The 14,491-nt window shown below is 38.5% G+C and overlaps 1 protein-coding gene and 1 long non-coding RNA gene across 2 annotated transcripts in view; both read left to right on the top strand.

Annotated features, from left to right (window-relative positions):
* The window catches only part of NDUFA5 (NADH:ubiquinone oxidoreductase subunit A5), a 306,556-nt gene that overhangs the window by 12,176 nt on the left and 279,889 nt on the right, over window positions 1-14,491 (top strand). The window lies entirely within an intron of this gene.
* On the top strand, window positions 10,349-11,823 carry LOC138160425 (uncharacterized). The gene is made up of 2 exons (XR_011168143.1): window positions 10,349-10,484; window positions 10,646-11,823. It is a non-coding gene; the product is annotated as an uncharacterized lncRNA (long non-coding RNA).

Genomic DNA, 14,491 nt, shown 5'->3' with positions numbered 1-14,491 from the left:
TGAATAAATAAAATGACATGAGAGAAATTTGAACAGCATTATCAATTAATAATGGTTATTCTTTTAATAATCATTACAGGCTTTCACTAGGAATCCTTAAGTAAGATACATAAAATAATTTCCATTTTATAGATTTAGATGCTGATGAATACCAAGACAAGGTGATTGGTCCATAGATAAGCTGAAATGAATATTGCTACATTCAGCAGCCAGTTTTGTTGTTCAGTCTTAGAGGAAGCATTTGATAAAGTTCTAAAATAACTACTGCAGATAATAACTACAATATGAATTGTTTCATGAGATAGGCCAGAGCCCCCATCTCATAGTTTAAGTCAAGTCTTCTCCTGAAGGTCAAGAAATCTGTCCCCAAGACTTGATTTGCCTAGGGAGCTAAATCTCAAGCTGCCTAGCTCTTGATCAGTGACTTCAAGCCACAGTGACTTTTCCGTTTTCCTAAGGGCATAAAAGGTCTCCCCATTGGAGTCAGGAAGATGGGCCCTAAGTAAAACCTCCTTTTGTTTACTGTTGAATGGTTTACAAGTGTCTTACTTCATTATTATATTAGACCTAAACTATCTGACTGGTCTGAGCCAGGCCCAGTCAAGGATAGTTCATAAATGTTGTTTATGAAAAACTCTTTCATTTTAAGGAATGGGCAGTGTGCCATTGTGAATATCCTGGTGATTCAGCCTACTTTACCACTTTGACGACTGTTTGGAAGGTCTAAGCAAGCTTATTATTAATATCCCATATGGAAAAAAAGGAATCCCACATGACTGGTTCCTCAATTTTGTCATATACCTATTTTCATGGTAACATGTTCTTATATAACTTTAAGGGATCTCATCAAGCATCTGGTCCAAAATCTTCAATTTGCAGTTGAAAAAAAGGAGGCCCAGAAAAGTTAAGTAACTTATCCAAGGTTACAAAATTAGCAAGAGGCAGAATGATGTTATATAAAGAGCTCTGGACCTGCAGTCAAGGGAGATTCTCTGGACAGAATATTTCTAGAGTGCGGTGGGAGTTTTGGGAGCCATATTTTCAGGAAGCACATTGATAAATTGGAATAATCCCAGATCAGGGCAACCTGAGTAGTGAGGTGATTTGAGACCATGCTATATGAGGATTGGTTGAATTTGTATAAAGACAGCCCCTGACCTCCTAAGGCAATCCATTATATCAAGCAATCAGCAACATTTATTCTATCTTTGGGCCATTTCACTGAGACTTGATTCTCTCATAAATCCATGCTACTAAAGATCTGAGCTAAATCTGGAGAGACAAACAAATCTAGAACTTGTACTCCAGACACTAGGCTGAAAAACAATTCTATGTAAACTTACCCAGATATACGAACATACCTATTAAGGGTTAGGACACTTACAACATGATGTTTGCTTGCACAATGACACGTCTGATGACTCTTGTTTGATGTATAGGTACTCCCTTTTTTACTGTCCTTGTTGAGTTGAGCATTCCAGGTTACCTGAATGGAAGTGTTACTTCATTGTAACACAAGAGTGATGAGACATAACAGGGTGTGGCTTCATATGTCACATTTCAATATTTATAAGATCTATGTTTGAGCACCCCATTCACCAGTGCAGATCACTCCTCCCTTAACAGAATACCTGCTTTCCTTCCTTCCCTACTTCCCTCCTTTTTTCCTTCCTTCTCTCCTTCCCTCTTCCTCTCCTTTCCCCCTCTCTCTCTATCCACATAGGAATATACATTTTGATTGCTGAAACCTCACAAGATATCTTGGGGTTTACAGTATAGATCTCTTTCTCAAGGACCATGCTTTAAACCCAAAGCACTTTGGCCTTCAGAGATTGGTCAACAATTGGTCCCAACCTGAGCCTCATTTGGTGATTGTTTGAGCTCTCAGGGTTCAGAGTGAATGTAAATAGCAATTGTTTCTGTTTTGGCCAAAACCTGAGGGTTCTCCCTTCCCAGAGTGATTTTATTAACTAGGTAAAAGGGGCCATTTTGGGCCTCATTTCTTACCTAGTCTTAATCACTGAATGGGCATTACCTCAGTCAAACTGAGACCTGGGAAAGACCTTAACTTAAAAAGGCCAAGGTCTCTCACTGCATCTGGGCCATCTTCATCCTGATCTATATATTGCCACTGGATCTAGATGACTGCGAGGCTGGTAACTTTGCACAGCCCTGCTTCACTTAAATCCAATTCACTTGCAAGTCATGATATCACCTTCCTGATGTCATGGTTCTCTTCGAGAACAAAGGGCAAACAACAAAGAGCGACCATCACGAGTTGCTGTGACCCAAATGTATTGTCATCTTTTGGTCTTTCACCATCCTTTGCTGATGAACCTCTCTGGATTGAGCTGGGCTGGTCCCTCAAGGACAGGCATGCAATCCATTTCCAAGCCATCATTTGGATTGGATTGTCCTGAGCTTGCACCACCCCCACAGGATGATGAGTCATAATGTAAAACTTTTGTGGACACACTTCAATTATCTACATACAATTGCTGACAGATACTTAGGTACCTGAAAAGTAACTTACTAGACACGATTGTTTTGTCCTTATTAAGCATACATACCAGGCCCAGAAGCATAGAATATTTGTTGTAAGTGACCTTAGGTTATAGTTTCTTCAAGCATATCAATCTAAAAATCTATGAATTCAGAATGATTCTACTCAGGCTGAGGTTACCTTTGAGTTAACTACTTTGAAAGAGTAGAAATTTGTCAAGCAGTTTCTTTAGGGATGGAGAATAGACCTGTGATTTATTAAGGTGGGAGAATTTTTGGTGGAAGTTCACTGGTGTTGATGGACCAACCATCTGTAACTTACAAAGAGTTAGAGAGTTCTCTGGGGTACTGTGCAATTAAGTGATTTACACAAAGGTAGTATGTGTCAAGAGGTAAGATTTGAACTCAAGCCTTCCTGACTCCAAGGTGATACTCTCTCCTTTGTGTTACATGTAAACAAAATTGAAGGGGTCATGTTTAATATACATTAACATCATGAATTTTTCTGAAACACTTTAGCACGACTTTTTGCCTAAAAATGAATTTTAGTAACCTACCACAAAAAAAAGTTATTTTAAAAGGTTGCTGAGACCGCAACTTGAAAAGATGGTAGTTCAAATTTCTATATGTATTTGAAAGCAATAAAACTCTAAGGACTCAATTCAACAAACATTTATTGAGTATCTACTACATACAAAGCCCTGCTGGGCACCATGGAGAAAACATAAATTTAAAAAGACATTATTCCTGCATTCCATAAATTTATTTTCTGGTAAAGGAGACAAAGCCCATAAGCAAATTCCTATATAAGGCAACAAAATGTTATGGAGGAGATAAGTTCTGAGTTGAGAGATAAGGTTACATTGAAGATATGTTAACTGAGCTGGGCCCCAAAAGATGGGTAGAACTTTGACAGGCAACGTTTGGAAAAGGGAAGAAGAGATGCAATGGAAAATATTCCAGTTTGGGGAAACAGCACGAACAAAGACAGGAGAGTGGGAAAACTCTGATCATGTTGGAAAGAATTCCAATTTGGCTGAAGGTGTTAGGATGAATAAGGAGAGTAGTGAGAGAGAACACTGGAAAAGTAGGCCCAGACAGAAGATCTTAAATGACATATTTAGAAATTGGGACTTTATTCTAGAAGCAATAGGAACCTCTTTCACTAATTCAGATGTTATTTCCCCAAATTGATTTGACATCACGTTGTTCAGTCATGTTTAACAGTTTGTGACCCTATTTGGGGGGTTTCTGGGCAAGGATATAGAGTGGCTTTCCATTTCCTTTTCCAACTAATTTTGCAGATGAAGAATTGAGGCAAACAGGATTAAGTGACTTAGCCAGGGTCACACAGATAGTAAGTATCTGAAGCCACATTTGAACTTAGGAAGATGAATCTTCCTGATTCCAAGCCCAGTGCTCTATCCACTGTGCCACAGAGTTGTCCCATTAAAGTCATAAGGCTTTATATAAATTATGAACAACAAAATGTTCAATGTTATATGAAATTATAAATGTTGCTTCATGAGCCAAATTACTTTAGTGTAAAATCAAATCCTACTACATTAACTCACCCCACTAAAATAATTATACCATAACAAACAAAAGAAAAGCTAAACTAGAAATAGCTAAACAAATATTTTATACTGACCACATGAAATATGGCTAAATATTACACTCTAAAGTTTTCTTCTCCATAACCCCATTACCTACAGACTAGGAGGGTCCGATTTAATCTTAAATTTTCCCTTCTTACAAATAATAGTCAAGGAGGATAGGAGGGAAAACATATATACGTAACATTGTATATATGCATATATGTAATAATACATGTGTTATTTTAATCAATCAATTGAGCCAGAACTGAGTTTGCATACAAGAGGCACTAACTGTCCAAATTGAGCTCTTTTTCCTCCTGGTGGTGACTTAGGGGAGATGAAAGCCCCTACATGGGAAGGTCTCAACACTTCTTATCCCCACCATGGCTGATGCATGCCTTGTGAACATATGGCACCACTGTTGCTGTGCCTATTCCTGTTGGTTCCTCCTGTTCTTGATTGAACATGTGTTGGAGATGGAACAACCTTGTTAAGTTTCAAAATGTCAGAAGAGCCAGCAGAGTCTGCCCACAGTTGTAGCTACCATAAGAGTGAGTAACCTGTTTGATCTAGCCCAGAACTGTAACAACCCAGCAGCCAATATGTATGTCCTATAAACAAGAAAGCAGCTCTGTCCATTAATTAATGCCACAATCTCAAGTAAATGTGCTTGGGCTGAATGCTTTGTAACCACTCCTTTAAGATTGAGCCACTCTCCCCAAGGATAGAAAGGTAGAAAAGAGAATGTGCCTCTGGTTCAGGGAAATATTTTTGTTTTTTGTTCTTCCTCATCATTTCAATAAATAATCTTTTGTAAAGCTGGTTTATGTTATCAATACTATTGAGGAAATATCAACTGGAAGATGATAATAGGAAAGTAATCACTGGCAATTGGTTGGGAAAAACACACTAGAATGGGCACTTCACAGTGTGACAGCATTAGAAAGACACCCTGAACCCCTCAGAAATACCTCGAGAATGCTGAGGAGATAGAGCTAGCCTAGTTCTGGAGACCGGACTCGCTAATAGGGGAAGAGTAAGTCCAGACTCTCCTTACGATGATATGGGCCAATTATATTCTGCCACTCAGTTGCTTAATGAATTCAAAGACTGAGATACGTCCTTAGATAAATATAAAAAATCATTTTCAGAAGGAGTACAGAAATAGCATAAGTGACCAAATCCTCTGAGGATAATTTTCTGTCTTTCTTCTCCTTCTCTGCCCTTTTGTCCCTTCCCAAGGCTAGGCAAAGGCCACTTCCCTGACAAACCGTTGTTTCAAATTACCATCTAATTTTGACTGATAACTAGCAGTTAATTAGTGGATGAACAGAATTCAATTAAATCCAAATTAAGGTGTATTTATTTTGTAAGAAAATTTAAACTTAGATGATCAAGATATTGTTGAACATTAATATTCTTTGATTCTCTGCCCCTACTGTATGCTTATGTTAGGAGGGCTGTCCCCCACAGGTAGCATGGGGGTATCATGGTGTGACTCAAAGGGAGTCAGGACAGACATCTCTAATCTCTTCTCCACCACCCTTCTCAAAGGGAGGCTTCATTTCCTGGGAGGAGAAAAGCAAGACATTAGCACCAAATTGGCTGCCCTGCTGTCCTCAGAGAGAAGGGTCACTGGGTTAGAATTATATAGAGGTATATAGACATAGTTATGGATATCTACTCCCTTAAAAATTGTTAGTCTAGGGGACACAATTTTCTTCTAATCGTTGTTTCATTATTTGAGGAGAAGTGTAAGACCTCAAGCTCTATGACCAAGGCTTGACCCCTTCCCATCAAATCCCAGTTCTACGAGGATACAATGCAATTTCTACACATAGTAATTATCAAACAAATGCATTTGTCCAATTCAATAGCCAACAAAAATCAGAGAAAGCATAAATAGGAGAATATATACTAGGCAATATAGAGTAAAGAGTTCTTCTATTGAGAATGCAGTAACTTAGATCAACCAAGCCAGAGTTCTAGATCTCACCCAAAAGAAAGTTCTCCAAAGTCTAAAGTACAGCAAGTTAGGGATAGGGACATGATGAAGGCTGCCTACTCATCTAATATTGGCTTCTTCCAGAGCCTTTTCTTTCAACAGCATGAAGTGGGATCAGCATGTTCCATGTTCTCTCCCACTCTTACCAACTTCCGTGTAGGCACAAGCCACCAATCTCCAATAAGAAGAAAGTCCCATAACAATGTGTTTTGAGACTGGGGTTATACATATTAATCAGATTCTTAGAGGAAGTGCACATGCCCATGTTCCTTTTGTAAAAGAATGTGCAAATTGCAAATTATTTGAGGTCATAGATTATACTTTATATATTTGAATCTTAGTCTGAGTGCAGCAATTTGCAAGATGTTGAAATGAATACAAGGACTTATAGATAAACAAATTAAAATCCACAACTAAAATGTTCAGGTTTAATTTATTCTATATAATAGCTGTATTTCTGAAAAAAAAAAATGTGTCAAAGAAACCTTGAATAAAACAAGTTAGTCCCTGCTCAAAGAGGATATAGAAAAGGAGGTGAGCTACTTGAAGGCAAGGACAGTCTTTCTTGCTTATACTTAAATCCCCAGCATTCAGCACAATGCCTGGCACATATTAAGAGCTTAATAAGTGTTTCATTCATTCATTCATTCATTCATGTTACAGATAAGCAAACTGAGCCTGACAAAGGTTCAGCACTTTGCCCAGGCTCAAACAGCTTGTGTCAGAGATGGGATCTGAACACAGTTCATGAGTTTATTTCCAAGGTTCTATCTACTTCTGTGTACACTCCACTGTTATAAAATAGTTTGAACACCTACCATAATCAGTGCCTGGTGCCTTCTCATCCTATAGCATCCTTTCACCATGACAGCCTTCTTCTTCCATTGGTGAATTCTATTTTTATTTTTTATTTTTTTGCTTTTTGGAGGGGGGAAGGCAGGGCAATTAGGGTTAAGTGACTTGCCCAAGATCACACAGCTAATAAGGGTTATGTGTCTGAAGCCATATTTGAACTCAGGTCCTTCTGACTCCAGGGCCACTGCTCTATTCACTGCACCACCTAGCAGCCTCCCATTGGTGAATTCTAATTGGAGCCTTCATTTGGGGGACAGGTTCAAGTCCTTCCCAGCTATGCTTTTGACTGTATGGACTTTCCACCTTCCCTACTTACTATTCTACCCTACCCATTGTCCCATCCCCCCCACTTACATGTATATTTTATGTGTTATTTTCCCTGATTAGAATATAAATTCCTTGAGGGCAGGGAATGTCTTCCTTTTTTTTTACCGGTATTTTCATCCCCATTGCTTAGTACTTTAATGCCAGGCACATAATAAGTGTATAACAAATGCTAGTTGCATATATAATCAAGACAATGAAATATTCTCCAATAACAAACTCTTAACAATAAGCAGGTTCTATTTTTATTTCAGTTTGCTTCTCTTTATCATGTGGCTCAAAAGGCTAAGTAATACTATTTGAAGGGGCAGAATTAATTATTTCAGTTTCAAATGTAATGCCTGCAAAGTTATTTGTTTTATCTGAGAAGAAATATTACCAAAGAGTTTGTTCTGAATCTCCCACCACTGTCTTGTTACTGCAGAGTACATCTTTCTTTGCAAGATAAGAACTGTCTCACAGAATCAGCAGCACAATTACGATTAAGGTGAAACAGTTAAATTGCAGATTAAAAATAGTTCATATGCTTCCAGTAAACTCACTTCCTTTTCTAGAAAAGATATACTTCTCTCTAATGTTTAGCAAACTAAGAAATGTTCAGTTTTAGTTATTTGCAATTTATTTATTAGTGCTAATGACATGATAATGAGAATATTTGAATCAGAATTTTGGGCTCCCATATTATTTTTCTCACATATGTACAAGTCTTTCTTATCATTAAAGAACTTTCAGTTGCTCTTGCAGTGCACTACCATTCTATCACTCTCTTTTATTTCTCTGACAACATTCTTGGACATGTAGTCTGATAGCACCTTTTGCTTCTGTTTTCTCAGCACCCCCTCACTTATTCATATTCTGCATTCTGTTCAGTCCCTACCATTATTAGACATACCATTGACACCAAAACTCTCTAAGGTCACCAATGACCTTTTAATTATTAAATGCAAGAGTATTTTTTTCAGTTTTCACATCATTTTGACTCTTTGCATCATTTGACCTTGTTTTCACCACTACTTCTTTCTTGAAACACTCTCTTCCTTTGACACAGAACTAACTTCTTACCTCTCTGACAATTCCTCTGCCTCCTTCATTGGCATGTCTTTTTCTTTTTTACTCCCTTAAAAGTGGATGTAACTCCAGTCCCAAAGTCCATTAGTATGGAACTCTGTCCTTACTGGTAGAAATGAATTCTCTGGCCTACATGAGGGGTAGGGCAAAATTGGAGACACAGAAAAAAGAGACAGAGAGACAGACAAAGACATATAGACAGATAGATAGATACAGACAGACTGGCAGATAGAGACAGAGACGGAGAAAGATAGTGAGAGACATACAGAGACAGAGAGAGAAAGAGAGTTCAAGATCTCACTCAAGGGGAAACTTCTCAAAGTCTCTAGTGTAGCAAGATAGTGACATGATGAAGATTGCCACATCCTCTCATGTCTTCCCAGAGTCTTTTCCTCCAAGATCTAGATATTAACTCTCTTCCAGGCTTCCTTAAAATCCTCAGAAATCTCATGACTTCAAAGATGAACTCCATATCAGTTACTACAAGTGTATGTTTCCAATTCAACCTTGACCTAATTATCAAATTCCACTTCTGATGTTGCATAAAAATAAAAAGTGCATTAGATTGAGTGTCAGAGGACATAGGTCTTAGTCCTCTGCTATATGATCTTCATTAGGCAGGTTATTTACCCTCTTATACCTCAGTTTCTTCAACTTTAAAATGTTTTTTTTAATGTGAAAAGTTTTATATTTTATTTTTTTCAATTTCATGTAAAAAACAATTTTAACATTAGGATTGTGAGTTCCAAAACCTCTCTCTCCCTTTAGTCCCCTCTCCTTGAGAAGGCAAGCAATTTGATATGAATTATACATGCACAGTCATGAAAAACATTTCAATATTAGACATGTTGCAAAAGAAAGCATAAATAAAAAAAAGAGAGTTTAAAAAAATATGCTTTGATCTGCATTCACACTCCAATCAGTTCTTTCTCTGGAGGTGAACAGCATTTTTTCATAAATCCTTAAGAATTTTCTTGGATCATTGCATTGCTGAGAAGAGCTGTCAATCATAGTTGATCATCTCATAATGTTGCTATTACTATGTACAATGTTCTCCTGGTTCTGCTCACTTCATTTTGCATCCATTATTTAAGTTTTTTCAAAATGGAAGCGCTTCACTAGACAATCTCGAAGGTTCCCTTTGAGATCTAAATTATAGAATCTCCAATGATATTTTAGATATTTCCACTTGCATTGTCTGTGGTCACCTTAAATTCAATTTAACTTCAACATTGCAGCAGCAGCAGCATCCTTCCCCCTCCCCCCCAAAAAAATCTCTTACATATGACTTTACAAATTTTTTGAATGCCGCTACCATCCCTATCTAATTCTCTACAACAAATGCTCCACACTATTTCTTCTCTCCTACAGTCCCTAGCTTCCATACAGCTAATGATTTGTCTTCCCTGTCACTGAAAACTTCATCTGATGGGAGCTTCCTCAGTTTGTTTCCTCTAGTTTTCCAAACTTAAGACCATACTCACCCACTCTCTCCTCCTTCCTAACAGTCATTGCAGAAGAGGTATCCCTACCCCTCACTAAGTGTAATTCTACCTGCATGCTAGATCCTATTTCCTTCTGACTTTACTATTTCTTTTAACCACACCCAGAATCCTATGCTACAGAATTGGTGTTATCTTTGACTTGTCTTTCTTCTTCGCCTCTCAAATCCCAACAAGCCCTATCAAGTCCAATTCCATAACAGCTTTACTATCATTTAGTGGATACAACTGATACTTTTACCATCATACAAATTTATTCTGCTGAATTCCCAGCTTACTGTAGCAGCCTTCTTGCTTCTACCCTCTCCCTCCTCCATCCTCCACCCTTCTGCGAGACTATCCACCCACTTAAAGGCCTGATCACATCACTTTTGCTCAAAAAACTTTTCATGACTTCCTATTGTCTCCTGAATAAAGTTTGTACTCTGTCTTGCATTCATAGACCTCCACAACATAATACTATCCTATTGATAGGTGCTGAATTTAGAGAGGCCCCAAAGAAGCATGTGGATGCATTCAGATAATCTGAGGAAGAAAGATCAGTAAGGGATAAGTGGATAAATTCAACTGACTGCCACTTCTTAGCCTTTAAGAAGATTTGGTTGTTTGCCAAGTGAAAATCAGACTCAGGTAAGCCTCTTGGAAGAGGGGAGGGGAGAACTCAGAGAGGTATCCCAACATTGTCTGGGTTTCCCCCAGTATGGGCCTGTTTTATGTGTATTGAATAGTCCAAAGCAGAAAAGTGGTAGTGTCTGGAAGTAAAGTGATGTGTTTGTCTTTCTTTATTCCAGCTCTTTTGTGTGCTGTAACTGGATCCTTCCCAGTGATAAGAAGTCTGTCACTATCTGGTAAAGGCAAAGGCTGAATCTATGACAATAAGGTCATTTATAATGTAAGGAGCTAAGCAAGAAGGTTTTGTGAAGGACAAAATGCTTGAATTGGAGAAGCACATGAGTTTTCCCCTTCAAAACAAGGGACAGGGGGAGAGGAAATAGCAATGATGATCTGACTTAGGGCATCTTGTCCTATTCCCAATCTGAGAAAATACACACATCTGTTTTGGGCTGAGAGTCAAGGCCCAGCAGAGTTCAGTGATCATCCAGCCCCTCTGCAGAAAAGCTCAGCATTCCCTGGAGCTACCAGCAAGTTTCTCTAGTAGCTTTCCAGGAGTTACTGATGAATTCCCTTCCTCCTAACTCCTCCCCCACCCCCCCACACACACACCTCTCCACTCCCTATCCTCATTGCCCTCCCTCACCCCCACCCCCTATCCTCAATCCCAACTATCTTGGAGATACCAAGTGATCAATTAGGAGCTGAGGCAAGTGCTCCTCAGGCCACAAGATTAGTGGTAGTAGTCATTTTGGAATGGATGCTAGTGTTTAATACCTAATTACATTCCATTTTTTTAACTCAGTTGTTCTATTTCATTAAATGTCTTTGCTTTTAAAAATATGATCTTCTGGTTAGACCCAGTAAAGGAAGCATGGATGGGGGCTCCTCAGCTATAGGTCCAAATAGTATTTGTTCTATATGAACAGATGAGTATCCCCAACAGTATCACAATCCTGGGCATACGGAAGGATTTGGATTCTAATATCATAGGATTTAGAGATGGAAGGAGATCTTAAAGATCACCTAGTTCAACACTCCCCCCCATTTTACAGACAAAAAAACTGAGACCCAGAAAGGGTAAATATCTTACCAAAAGACTCACAGCCAGTAAGTAAAAGGTCAGAAATTTGAAACCAAATCCTTTTTACTATAAATCTAGGGTTCTTTCTGCTCCAGACAATCCAGGCTATATATTTCTTCCTTTTTTTAAAAAAAATATTTTTTATTTTTAATTTATAAGATCATAATTTTCATAACATAGTATGGAAAAAAATGATTTCACATGCAACTGAAAATCTATTATGTACAACTTGCTATTCCATTTACATTTATAATAAATTTATATATGGCTATATATTTTTGCTCTGGTATAACTGTTCTAAACCTCTCTTCCTTCTTGCTAAGGGAGCATTTGAGAGCACCAGACATAATCTGTACTTTTTCAGCCTTACTTCAGATTATTCTCCTCTGGGCACTCTAGGTGCCACTCTCTATCTCCTCTCCTTACCTGTACTTTCCTACTTCCATGTCTTTGTTCAAGCAATTCTGATTAACTGAAATATCCTCCTGTGTGCATTCTAAGAGTGTTGACTGCGCCACATCTAAACTTTGAATCTCCCCCAGCACCTAGCACAGGGGTCTGTACATGGCAGGGTGGGGGGGGCACTTTAAAAATGCTGAATTGCATTGAATTTCCCAAGTCATCCAGGCTTTATCCTTTGACATCTTTAATTTCTCCTTTTCTCACCACTACCTCTACCCAAGACAATTCAGGTCTTATTTCTAGTCATCAAGTACTATTTAGCCTTCTTCTTTACAAGGTCATTTTTATCTATACCTTCCCTTCCATTCCTATTGTTATTGCCCTGTTGTTGTTCAGTCACATCCAATTTTTTTCACCCCATTTGGGGTTTCCTTAGCAAATATACCGGAGTGGTGTGCCATTCATTTCCTTTTCCAACTCATTTTACAGATGAGGAAACTGAGGCAAACAGGGTTAAGTGACTTGCTCAGAGTCACACAGCTAGTAACTGTCTGAGGCCAGATTTGAACTTAGGAAGATGAGTTTTCCTAACTCCAGGCCCAGCACTCTATCCTCTGTGCCACCTAGCTGCCTTGTTATTACCCTCACTTGGGCCTTTATTACCTCATGCCTAGATTATAGCAAAAGTCTACTAACTTGCCTCCTTGTTTCTAGACTCTTTCTCTGCACTAGTCTGTTCAACACAGAAATCACTGCCTAAGTGTCTGCTCTCAAGGAGCCCACAATCTAATGGAAGAGACAATATGCAAATAATCCTCCCTGACTTCTTTCAGGATCCAGCTAAAATCCTACCCTATGCTAGAAGACTTTCCAGATCCCTGCTAATGAAACTAGTGCCTTCCTTCTGCTGATTATCTCTAATTCATCTTGCTGAAACATGTGTCACACCCTAACACCTCAGTCTATTCCAAGTCTATCACGATAGGCAGTTCCCTTAATTCAATGAGAAGTCAAAGTTCATTATGCTGCTAACTAGTATGATGACACACAGCTTCAGACCACAGAAGACAGGCTTGTTTATACATTGCAGGTAAAAAGCCAGATTGCAGCTAGGTCCCTTGTTCACAGTAGGCACTTATTAAATGTTGATTGAATGAATGAATGAGAAGCATGAAAGGAAATTGATCTAGAATTAAACAAATGGAATTTAGATTTGTGGCAGCAACAGTAGCAATGCCATTCTTAATGAAATTAGTTGTTCAAATATTAACTAAGCAACAGGAGAATATGATTCTCACACAGGGTCAGACTCTCATTTCATTGAATCTAGAATTCTGTCTTTGACATGGATAGCAAGTGAATGAAAAGGAATGACTATCCTCCTTAACATCGACCTCAAAAGTTACAACTTTGTCCCTAAATATTTTAATTATCTTATTATGAATCTATCACATATGATTTTTGTCTAAATTTTTTGGGAAGCTATTTTTTTTCAATCTATACAATTTTTGGCAATGGATTCCATAAATTCATTTCATAATGTAATTATTTCCATTTATTTGTCCTAAATATACCTTTCCTAAGGTTGAAGGGTTATCTGTTAATTCTAGTATGCTAAGATGTGGTAAACGTCAATCACAAGCCTTAATCATTCTTCATTGAGAAAACTGAACTTCTTAGCCAACTCCAGTTCCCTATCATTGAGCAGTTATGCAATTTTTTTTTTATTCCTGCTAATGAGCTCTTTGACTAACCATGGAACCAGAAAGAAAAAAAAATCAGAGAATGAAAAGAGAGTTAATGGCATAATACAAACCTGATATTTAGGGGTTTATTGAGGACAGAACAGACAGTAGCTGTGCATTTTTCATTTTTAGCACTTTAGCATAAAATATCTTATATCATAGGATCATAGAGCTGGAAGGGTTCTTCAAGGTCACCTGGATCAAACCCCTCATTTTACAGATAAGGATCTGTGATAGTAATGGCAATTAAAGATTCCCCTGTATTGGCTTGGTTTTCAAATTGATTGTGTTAAAACCCAGAGCTTGTTAATCCCACCTGTGGGATGGACTTTTTGATGTGAAAAGAAAGTCCTGAACTGGGAGGAGCTGGTGACGTAGATTTGGAGAGACAAGAGAGAGGCGGAAGATCTCTTTTTGGAAGCAGCACCTCGTGGAGAGAGAGAGAGAGAGACTAAGAGAATTGCTGGTGGCCACTTTGAATTGCCCTGGACTTTTGAGACCTGCCCCCTGAGCTGCCAAGGACTGAGGAGACATGGCTGTTTTGCTGGTACTTTGTCTGTCTGTGTTGATGTTATTTTGCCAGATTTGTCCACTGGTGAAAGACAGTCCTTTTGTTGAAGAAGTCCTGGAACCTGGCTGTTCGCTAAGAAGCCCTGAGACTGTCCTGCAGACAGAGAGTGAATACTGTCCACTGGTGAAGGACAGTGCTGTTGTTGCAGGGGTCTGGAGACTGTCCTGAAGACAGAATGAATACTGTCCACTGGTGAAGGACAGTGCTGTTGTTGCAGGGGTCT

Source organism: Petaurus breviceps, unplaced genomic scaffold, assembly GCF_028583685.1.
Source record: "Petaurus breviceps papuanus isolate PSGF00001 unplaced genomic scaffold, PetGlider_PUasm1.0 181, whole genome shotgun sequence".
NCBI classification, from domain to species: Eukaryota; Metazoa; Chordata; class Mammalia; order Diprotodontia; family Petauridae; genus Petaurus; species Petaurus breviceps.
The sequence above is the reverse complement of the archived record's forward strand: the minus strand, read 5'-3'. Positions and strand labels throughout refer to the sequence as shown.